General features: G+C 41.2%; 1 protein-coding gene across 6 annotated transcripts in view; it reads right to left on the bottom strand.

Annotated features, from left to right (window-relative positions):
- GRM1 (glutamate metabotropic receptor 1) overlaps positions 1-12,038 on the bottom strand; it is a 188,906-nt gene that overhangs the window by 15,971 nt on the left and 160,897 nt on the right. The window lies entirely within an intron of this gene.

Below are 12,038 nucleotides of genomic sequence, written 5' to 3'. Positions count from 1 at the left end.
TCTGTAGGTCTTGTTTTGAAATCCTGCTGTGTGAAAGGAAGAAAGAATCCTGCTTCCTTAGTCCAAAATGCTTCCTACCATTCAAAACACAGTGAATTATTTTCTTACTGTCATTGCAGATGTGCTCCTCAGCCAAAATCAAACACATATGTTACATATGTAGCAGCATGCAACCTCCTAAATGCCTTGTCAAGTTTGCATTTGGTGGGAGACTGCTGTTTGAAGTGCTGCCATGCTCCACCAAAGCAGTGGTTTGCCTGTCGGTCAAAGTCAGGGGCATCCCCACATGGTGATACACAGGATATGCACTACAGAAATCATAATCCCAAGGTTCACACTTCAGTAGAATTTGGATTTGGATTTAGAGTGAAATTTAGATATATAGTGTTGTGGGAAATTCAGTGCACGTGCTAATTATACTTCAGTGAACTATTTTGCCGTAATTAACCATTGTCAGCTGCATAAGTAATAATAAATGCTCTTGAAATATTCAGTTTGAAGTATCCTCATAGGCTTGCTTGCTCTTACTAGTTGTGTGTGGCAATACTCTCTTTACTTTTTTTTCATCCTATTTCTAATTAGGATGTATCTCCTCCCTTCTTCCTCCTGGCTTTGCAGGCAGTGATGACATTTCACACATTCCTCTGGTTACCAAAATTTAGATAGCCTGCCCACCTTTAAAAATTCTGTTTAAAGGGCCATTTTGGGGGGCTGTCTTCTAAACAATAAAGGTAATTCCCATTGAGTCAATGACACTTATTTGTTTCCTGAGCTCAGAGGCAGGATGGATCTTCTGTGTGTTTGAATGAGGAGTTGCCATACCATAGCAAAAGCATATAAACTGCTTTCTGATGAAATCCTGGGTGCAGTAACAGGGAGCCTGCCAGGGAAAGCAGGGTGACAGTGCAGAAGGGTCCTGAAGGAAGAGGATTAATTACTTTACATTCTTTGAAGCAGAAACATGCTTCTAGACAGTTGGTCAAAACTCAGGCTAGGGAGCAGGGCTGTAGAAATCTGCAGTGAGGAAAGTAAAGGGTCTGAGGGAAAAGTCACTCTTGCCACTATGTTTTCTCTTAAGTGTAAATGAATCATCCCATGAGGCAAAGAGCTGTGTCAGGATTGTAGGAAAGTGTAAAATTGCTATCTATAGTGCTTTCTATCCGAATAACTATGAAACATTCACCTTCTGCCCTGGAATTACTCTCTCTGTCCATCCAGACTCTCCACACAGACACAGACTGAATGAATCTGTCTGGTATCCAAGATAATATAAATGCGGGATGCTGTGTTACCTATCATCTGAAGCCAGTAAAAGATCTTCCACACTAGATGTTGTCTGAGCCGTAAGAAAGACTTTCACATCTGATTCATAGTCAAAAATATACAAGAAAACACAGCCCCAGGTTTAACACAACCTAATTTGAAACAACTGAGCATTGATTACATTAGGAAGATAGTAAGTGGACAGAATTAAAGAGAAGTGATGGTGGCATCACGCTGATACTTACAGTGGCATGATTGCCCTGAATCATTTCCTAGTTTTTATTTTTTTTTATTAATTTATATGTAACCTTTAACTTCAGTAGAGGGAGGGAGAAGGCTTGTGCCACCTGCCCTGTGTAGACTACCATCACAGCCTGGACTATTGCCTGCTCTAGCATTCAGACTGACTGCCCTCCTCACCCCAAAGGGGCAGCTCTGCAACAACACAAACTTTCCAGCCTGCTGTCTACTTCCTGGACTCTTTAGCAGCCTATGAGGTGACTGGGGAGGTATGCATACTTTGCATGTAGAATCAGATCAGTAAAGTGCTCAACAGAACACCCACCCCCAATTCTCTTGCCAATCTAAATCTAACATCTTCTGAAGCAGAAGCATCAGCTTCTGATGTTTGTGTCCTTTAAAGTTCAGGTTTTATGTATAGTTGTCATAGCTGGATCAAAAGCTATCCATTATAAAAGAAGCAAGCCCAGGTCCTTCTCCTGTAAGAAGAGGAGTTGAATTTCAATACCTTTTGCAGGAACCAGAATCTGATAGAAGATTTCTGCAATATTTAAAGCAATAGATAAAGTTGGGAAGATAAACTGGTTTTCAGTACAGATTCCTTTTTAAAACACAAACCCTGCCTTCTAACCAAGTGAAGGTTAGAAATAATTGCTCTGAGTTTTAACTTAATTATGCTAATCAATTGGACAGTGGCAGTTTTTGGAAAGAAAGAACTCATTAACAGCTGCAGAGCAGAGAGAGCTGTAAGTAGGAGGGAGGCTACATTGTCATTTGCCCTTGCCAGGCAGGGTGAGGCACACGGGTAGTTACTACCCATGGAGGACAGAGGAGCAGGAGAGATTTTTGCAATGCATTTTCTCTGTTGAAGGGTGGGCATCTGCTGAAGAGGACAGAGGGGTCACTGGGCTGAACACAGTCCTAGTGAGATGCTCAGAAAGACTCAGCGCAGAGCTAAAGCTGCACCTCGTGTCACCCCAGGCCAGCACGAGCCAGCTGTGTGCCCAGGGAAGCATCCAGCCCTCCATGCCAGCACAGCCCTGGGTGTGATTGCTCAATGAACTGGCAGGGTATGATGGGGACAACAAATGTGGGTTGCAACTAAACCAAAAAAAAAGAAGGGGGGAGTGGGGGAAAGATGAGTTCCCTGCTCCAGTTAACAGCATCCAGGCACTTGTCTCTGTGTAAGTGAAGGGGCAGCACGGGGTAAGGAAGGCTTTGGGTGTCATTTCTGGCTTAGGGCAGCTTAAAGCATTTGTGGATTTATAGGCTATGATAGTCCAAAGCAGCTGCAGGCAAATCTCTCGGCTGTCCAGGATGGCAGCAGGAGAGATTTCTGAGGTAAGATATAAAACTGAAGACTGAGCAATGTGTATAATGGACGTTTCAGAGAATATTAGAAAGTAAAGAAAATCCAAACTTCCTGTTGACTACAGATATCCCTGGGGCCATACATTGCACCTGCCTGAGCCTACACTTCCCCTCCACAAGGTCCCAGGGCACAGAGGCAAGCCCCTGCTGTGCACACATGAGTTTCAAGGACCCTTGCGGAGCTGCTGGCCTGTCCCTGCACACCCATGGCATTAGCCTGCCACCAGGGCACAAAAACTGGTGACAGCACCCACGAGCCAAGAGCTCACAGGGCTCTTCCTGCAGTCATCTGTGCTGCTGTGTATACTTTCAAGCATAGCACCCCTTGTTATTGCTCCCAAGTCTGCTCAAGGTAGCTAATCCCTTCACAGGAGGTTACTCAGACTCTGGGATGTGTCTGGTTTTTGGTGGTGGTGGTGGATGGTTTGAAGGTATTTTGCTGCTGGGTTTCCTTGGCTGGTTTGGGGGCTTTGGGATGTACAAAAGGGATAATGTGGAGCAAGTTCCAGTTTCCAAGCCATCCTAGATCTGGGAATGTAGGGCTTGTAAATCAGCCCAAACTAGCTGGACCAAACCATCTGAAGGGCCCTAGGTTATGCCATGAAAAGAAATGGACATAAGAGAACACAAAAGGAAGAGTATTTTCTACAGAAGTAGAGTGGAAGACTACTGTCCTGAGCTTGAAGAAAGTGACAAGAGCAGAAATTCCTGCCTTTAACACACCCCAAGGATATGGAAAGATTAATATTTTACAGACAGCTCTGGGTTGAAAGGAGGATGGTGTTCTGGATGGAAGGTGGCTCCTGGATGGTCATTTACACCGAATCTGTGATTCTCTGGGGATACCTGGGACTGAATGGAGTGAAATTGTGAATACCAACAAACCACTGGCCAGTGAAAGGCTGCCAGAATCAGAGCTGGGGCACTTGTTTTGCTGGAGGGTAAGGTCAGTGTTGACATCTCCAGCTGTGGTGCTGCAACAGAGCTGAGCTAACCTACTGGTTTGCTGCTGAAAGGGACAACTCTCACCCATGTTACCCAAACCAGGGGCAGCAGGGACAGCCTCTCTGTTGCTGACATTAATGCTTATCTAACCCTGAGGAGATCGGGCTCAAGGACAAACTTCCTGGCAATGACTCACTTGACTCACGTTTTTTTCTTCTGTAAAGTTAATTTTGCAAGGTGGCAGAAAAATACATCCTGCACGCCACAAAAGAACCACACAACAGAGAAGGGGAAATGACTTAAGAAGAGATAACTGAAGCAGTAAGCTAGAAATGGTAAATTGTTTGTAATGCAGCAATAAGGATCCTGGAGCTTTTCTTTCTCAAGTGGGCTTTTAAGTGACAAATTGTGTGATTACTTCTAGCCTGCACAATTGTTCGCTGTTTATAGTGATAATGCCTTTTAACCTGTGCTTGTCAGGTGTGGGAGGCTGAATGCCAGAGCACATATATGCTTTGAAGAATTAGCTGACTTGTTATTTCAAAATTAAATACTCCTTAACAACTCTAATGTGGAGGCAGATGTTCTATTGATGCAATATACTTTGCTTTCAATTTCAGCCTTACTTAAAGTGGTTTCTTAAAGTCCTTTAGGTCTCTGAGAGAACATAACCCATGTTGTTGGCCACAATCATTAGTCATGTTTTGATAGTGGATGTCCTTCTGTGTGGACATTAAATATGTCCATTATTATTATTAACATAATTTTATTATATTATGTTAATAATATAATATATTTAATATATAATATATAATAATATATAACATAATATATTATGTTAATAATATTATTAACATAATGTCTGTTCTGCAGGCTTCCAGACTCGGGTCTGGAAACCCCAAGGAAATATCTGCTAGTACTAATTTTGCCCATTCAGAGTCCTCAGGATGCAAATCTAATAACCAGGAGAACACAGAAGAACATGGTCATATCTCTGCTCTGGGTGTAAATGGTACTGTGTGCACTTGGTACTGATAGAAAACTGTATCAGATGGGTGGAAAACAAACCTTATTGTCTAGAAAAAGTATCAAAGTCAAGCAGAAAGTGAAGATGGAAGTTTTATAATTCCTTGCTATTCTGCTTACAAACTCTTAAATCACCACGAAAAAAAAAAATCTACAGCCAACAAAACTTCTCTATTACAAACAGCAGTAGGACAGGCACTTTAGCAAAGACTGCATCCCGATTTTAGGCTGAATAGTGCACCCGGAGTTAGCCTCTGCTTTGCCATGCATCATAACCAGCACAAATCTCTGCATCTTCTTCTGTGTTCAATGAAAATAAAATGAAGAATGTAAAACTTTTGGATGGCATAAAATGTCAGCGGAGGTAGTACAGTTATCTGTAAATAAATGTGTCTGTGTTTTGAAGTATTTTAGAAAAAAATGAGCTTCTGCAGGTACCGAGATAATGCCCTGCAATAGCTGGAATTCAGCTGATAATGATAAGGCACAAATGTTTGGAGGTTGTGGTCTCACAAAAGCTGGTGCAATTGGCAGTGGTTTGTACTGCTGGGACATATGTAAGCTGAGACTAATTGGCGTTTGTTTCCAAGGTTTAGTAATACTCCCTTTGCCATAAATACTTGTAGCTCTGAGAGTACCATGTGGGACAGGGGCTGTGCTACTGCTGGTGAGAATTTTTTTCAAAACCTTCCCTGAGATATGGAAGAGCCTTGGAGAACATCTTAAATTTACACTGATGACCTAAGTCAGGGTAGACAGGTTTTTGTGTCTTGGTAACAGTGGGCATCATCCTGAAAAATTTGCTCCCAAATACATTACTGATCAACTGACAGATCGAAGTGTGGACCTCTTTATTGCAGCCAACAAAATGTATGTGCTGGTTTCTTCCACCAAGGTCTTCAAAGAAATTTCTTTAATAAAATATAGAGTGATATGGTGCTGAGACTAATTCTTTATTATCAGGATTAAACCCTGCTCAGATTTCATTTCTAATAGTGTGGTAAACCATACATGCCTGACCAGGGAACTCTACAGTCCCTTAGCAGAGGTAGACCGTCTTCTCTCTCCAGGGCTGCGATTCAACTATGCATTACAAGGGCTTTATAAAAATCAGGTGCTCTGTCAGATGTTGCAAAAACATGCTGTAGTTTGGTTTGCAGCATTTAGCTATGTGAGGGAGTCCTGCACTAAGAGGGATGCTCATTGCCGGCAGGTATATGTTTGGTGGACAGAATATGAGATGCCTTTTTACATCAGTGGAAGAGGTGGAACAGGTGACATGAGATGTGGTCCTCTTTGTGGGCTCTCATGCTCATGTATCCACAAGCACTAAAAAGGATTAAATAAATTAGCAGCAGTTCTGCATTTCACACTAGCAACTTTGCACTAAATTGTTGGAATGAATCAAGAATATTTTTCAGACTACATCTTAACTTCAGGGGAAAAAAAACAAAAAACAAAATAACAACAACAACAAAAATTGTATTTACTCTAGACAGTTATGTATAGTGCCTATGCTTTATAGCTTTATCTTCATCCAGAGAGTATTAGAGATAGCAACTCTATCCTTCACTACCTGAATTTTTGTTCACCTCTACATTAGCTCAAAGATGTATGAAATTGCAAAGTGTCTCAGAGATCCCCACAGAATAAACACTTACAGAATATCCTATGTGTTTATTCTAGCAAGTATTTGTACATGAATTATCATGTGTCCACGAAAAGTCACAGCTCAATTTCCTTCTGCTGAGGAAAGGTGAATAACTAAAGCCCAGGGCTGAAACATCACACCTTTGAGGATATGAAGGAGGTAAAATGCAATCTTGACTTAATCTTAAAATCTTAAAATTAGATTCTAGGAGACTTTTCATTTTAGTTCTTTATGCTGTTTCCATTTTAACATGCTGAATTAAATGAATAAACCTCTTATGCTTTTTAAAGTGATATTTTAGTCACCCCCCCAAATATCTTTTTTTTTTTCTTTTTTTTTTTTTTCCCCTTAGTATGTGCTTATGGGAGTTAGAGTCTGATATATGTAATACAAGGAAATATCTAGGGTTTTATGTACTTACCAAGATGCAACCTGCAACACCAATTTATTTACCTGATGCTCTGAACAGGAGAATATTCCTTCCTTATTATTCTCACAGAGAAAATTCTAACCAAAACGATGTGAGATTATGGTGCTAAACAGATGAACAGCATTTGCTTATACCTACAAGTGAAGGCAATTGTTTGTATCACTTACTACTGAGTTGGTGCATTTTTACAGCATCCAAACTGGATTGTTATGACTGCATTTCAGAATAAAAAACCAATAAATAATACATACAAATACAAAAATACAAGGAAATGTAATAAGTGATCCAGTCAAGCAAGAAATTAAATTACAAGTGATGTTCCTATTCCTGTGTTTTATTCCAAAAAAGATACTAGCCTCCCTCAGGCTTTCTGCAGTAGTGTGTTTGCTCCTCTTACAACAGGAAGCAGAGAAAGTGGTACATAGCTGCAAAGCTCCCCTCTGATATAATTGTGCATCTATGCATCATTGTGTTTGGATAGTAAAATTCATTATACAAGGCTGTCTGGTGCTACAGCAGTGCCCATAAGTAAAACAACATTTTATGATTCAGCATTTTGAGTGCAGCAAAATGAGACAAGCTGTAAAGTGAAATTCTCCACAACTCCTTTGATAAGAACCAGGCTGTATTCAGAGACCATTCCTTAGGTCTATCTCCTGTCAAAGGCCCCTGGGAGAACAGAGTAGTGAATATCCATGAAAAGAAAGTGGCAAAGCTGCCTGGGACAAGTACTTCTGAGAAAAGGAGGAAATCACAGAAAATCTTACACAACAGTCCTTTCACCTGAGGGAACTGACCAAATAAAATGTAGTTCTGACTGGTGATGAAGAAGCGGAATGCTGGATGGGAGCCCAGGGTACAGGTTCTGTGCCCAGTACACTGAATAATATATCTTGGGTTTTGTCTGAGGCTGGGCAGAGTGGGGAGGCTATCCTCACTGCCCTTACTGGGAGGCCACTGCAGAACCTCATAATTTTTCTATTTCTCTAAAATATAGTCTTGGCTAGCTTTTGCTTGATCACAGAAGTAAACCCAGAGGAATAAGCCTAGATCACCAGAACCCTTGTGCTGCACTGCATGTAAGCACAACTGTTCCAATGGTGTTGGATATCAGATCCTGTCCCCTCTCCTCAGCTTGTCTTAGGAGTGACTTGTAATTGTGCATGTGTTGGGATGTTCTTTAGCTGGGATAACTTGCACGGAATACTTAGAGTGACTTACTCAGCCTCCCCCTTATTTGTCATTAGAAGGAAAAGATAAATTCTCTATCTTCATACCGCCTATATTACATATATATAAGCAGGTACATAGCTTGGTATATAATTTGGTATACACATTTGGCATGTCTGATTTTTAAATAAATATGATTTTTAGTATTTATTTAAATCACTAGGAAAAAAAATGTAAGTGTGGAAGACACATCTCTGACTTATTTATCACCAATTTTATGTTTTTTCAGATGCTTGGGATAGAATTACATCATGTCTATTAAAGCAAATGCAAATTCAAGCTACCTAGCACAATGTTAGATATAACTATATAGCTCAAATTTAATAAACAATGTTTTAGCAAGGCTAGAAGAGATTGCTGTTGGATTATTAAGTTTCAAATTCCCTTATTCTGTGTTTCTTTCCAATTCTTTCACATCAATTGTAAGAGTCCCTTGGAAATAGGTAACTGTCTTCTGGGAGTTTTAAATATTCACTTAAATCAATACACTGACAAGGACTGAACAGCTTGACTGAGTTTGTTGAATTTTCTTATTTGAAATTCACATCACATACAAGAGAGAACAGGGTAAGGGCTGTTACCTGTCACAGTGCTGTGTGTCCACAAAATCATTAATGGTTTAATCCTAGTAAATAGCCCAGCAAAGCCAGGAAACATACCAACTGCTGAGAGAGAGGTTTGGCATTAAAAACCTTCAATTATCCCTGTGAGCCTGAAAGATGCTTTCCCAAAAAGGCTCTGTGACCTCAGAAAAGGGAGAAGGACTCAACTGCATAAGAATCTAGATGATCACTGGGGAGGGCTGCAGTGAGTGCAGCAATGGGTGCAAGTTGGCCTGCAATGGGTGCTGCCTTCCTTCCCTGGGACAACTGTGGCACCAGGGAACCAGACAAGAGCTGCCACACCTTCATCAGTGCTGTGAAGGAAGTGGACTGCTCTGTGATATTGCCTGGATGGGACGAGGCATGGTGCCCTGTGTCCTGACAGGGAGACAGGGGCCACACAGCCACATGCATGCTGCCATGGAGCAGCCCTGCACCAAAAACTGGGCCTGGACTACATAGTGGTTTTTGTTTGTTTGTTTTTATCTCTGTATTATTTCCCACTTGCAGGAGCTTACAGCCTCTTCTGTTTCAAAACTCTCTTCCATAATCTGCCTTACTCCTCTGGGTAAACCTTAGCAGGATGGCTGTGCAGACACAGCACATTTAAAGACTTTCTTGTAAATGCCTTGGAATGCAGTGTATTCCAAGGTCTGTAATGGTCAAAAAAAAGAAAAAAAGAAAAAAAAAAGGCTGTTGTATTGTGCATGCAATACTATCACAGTATATGGAAAGTTTACCCACAGCATCAATTTAATTCTCTGAACTGCAAAGCAAGCTGGCGTACCATTTCCTTTTAGATTCAGTGATTGTCTCTGTACAGACCAGCTGTATGATAAGAAGGTAAAATTACAACATAAGTTATCTGTACAACAAATATTTAAAGATAATTCTTACAGGCTAGGAGTTGCAGTTTAGGACCAAAGAAAAAACTCTGTATTGCAGACATCTCAGATTGGGCTCACGTCCTAGAGTGCAGAAGTTTAGAAATATATATATATATATATATATATATATTATTTTTTTTTTTGTAGGAGAAGGTACAATGCTTATTATTAGTCCTTCTTGCACTTTCCACTAAATCCTTATTTCAGATCTTTTGATGCATTTCAACCAGACAGAGTGAAATTCTCTCTGTACAGCTGTGCCAAGTTGAGATTGTTTTTTATTTGATTTCACACATTTTAGCCTGCAGAGGTCAGAACAAAAGCCATTGTTTTCCTTACATTAAAAGTTTTTTCATCTTCTGTTCACACTTCTCTCTGCTGCCCCTTTGCTTCCGTAATACCCTACTTAAAGATAGTGTATTGGCTGCATGGAGTAGTAACCTGAGAATGAGAAAAGGGAATACTCCCAGACATCTCCTCCTGTGATGAGGTGCTCCAGTTGGATCAAGTGAGAGGCTGTGAAAGATCTGCATTTGTATGACTGCAACTGAACATGCTGAACATTTACTCTCTGTTTCTGGAAGCTCCAACTCCTGCCATGCTGCACAGTGCAGTTGCCTCCTCCCACCACCATAAAAACAGTGAAACAAAATGTCCTACCTTCTGGCCATACTTATGCTAAGATTCCCCTCACTGCTTTTCTGTGGGAGGCTTTGAAACGGAAGGAGCTGAAGAGCCCAAAAGCCTTTTTGGACTGTGAGTCGCCAAGTGAAATGCGTCCCAGAAAAACGTGGCATGTCAGCACAGCTTGCTCAAGATGAAATGGAAACTCAGCAAGTCAGTTTAAAGAGAAGGGGTAATTTAAGAATACCTGGAGAGAATTTTATAACTAGCAAGACAAAAAAGCAGATGGTTTCTAAGTCCTGGTAAGGGAGTACACGAGTTACTAGAGGTAGCTGAGAAACATATTTCCCAGCTAAATTTCCCAGTACACACAAAAAAAGGATGAAGAACAGGAACAGGCTCATGTATAGAAAACCAGAGAGAATGTACTAGGAGATGCTGGGTTGCCTGACTCCCTTTTATTGGAATAAAATACAGCCACTTTGAAAGACTTTTGGCCCAAGTAACTGCCTGGACACTGTTTAGAGATGCCTGGGTGAGCAGACTAGAGGCATGGACAGCCAAAACAAGTCAAAAGCATAAATAAAAAGTATGGGCTTAGAAATATTTAAAAACAACCATTCATTTCTCAGTGCAGGCAGCTGGAGGAAAAATAACTGAATGCAAGTGTATTTAAAGGGTATACAAGGGTATACAGGTGGCTCAAGCACTAATGTGGAGTCCTGGCCACAAAGTGAGTCTTGCTAGTTGGCCTTCCCATCACCTCAAATTTTGCCACACGACTTATGCTGACAGTTAAATCCTTGCTTATTCTGATTCAAAATGCATTAAAATGGTGTCCAGACCTGGGCTCTTTACCAAAAATTTAAAATAATTTATGTGTGAGGACTGAGGCAGTAGCTCAGCATTACCACCAAAATGGCAGCTAATTACTCAAAGGCGCACAAAGAACTTAACTCCTATGTCCTCCTCAGCAATCCTCCTCCACTGATCCTTCTCTTGTGCAACCCACAAGAAGTCTCAGGTCTTGCTGAGTGTCTCAAGCTCTACCTGACATGCATGTGTGGACTACAGAAAAGCCATGCAAGAAACCCTACTCCAGCCTCCTGTACCTGACCAGTGTCCATTTGAAGCAGTGGCTGGAAAAGGCTGGAGAAGATCAGTATCTTCAAAATCACTGGCTATTTTTTTCTGCATGTAGCCCAGAAAGGAGCACTGCTTCCTTGGGGAGACATGTTGTAGGCTAGAAGCAGTTATGATGAGGGTGGAGGGAGCTCACTACAGAGTGAGAGACACACCAGGCAGGGCTGCATCCCACCTCAGCCCTTCCTCCCTTATATCTGCCCTTGATATCTTACAGGCATTTTCTCAGAGTGCTACTCTTCAAGCTGATTGAGCCTCATAGACCAAAGTACGATTCATGGTCAAGTACTAGGCTAATGATCACAGCAAGACCCATATTAGAAAGTTCCAATCTCACAGCTGGAAAAAAAGAGATGAAAAAGGCTCTCCTAAAAATGCTGCTATGTCATCATCCTGTAACAGCCAAGATCTTATAATGCCACCAAGCTGCACACTCTAACAATAACTGCCCCGCCCCCAGCCTCAATAAATGCAGCAGAGATCACTCTCTCGATCTCTCCTGATGGAGCTGTTCTATTTTTTATAAACATTTAAATATTCATTTGACAAGAGGAAGAGACTGACAATATCTTAGTACTGAAGACATTCACAAGGGATCTCTCAGCCCCAGATTTGAGTTGTCTCAC

This window comes from Anas acuta, chromosome 3 (assembly GCF_963932015.1).
Source record: "Anas acuta chromosome 3, bAnaAcu1.1, whole genome shotgun sequence".
NCBI lineage: Eukaryota > Metazoa > Chordata > Aves > Anseriformes > Anatidae > Anas > Anas acuta.
This window is presented reverse-complemented; position numbering and strand designations above follow the sequence as displayed.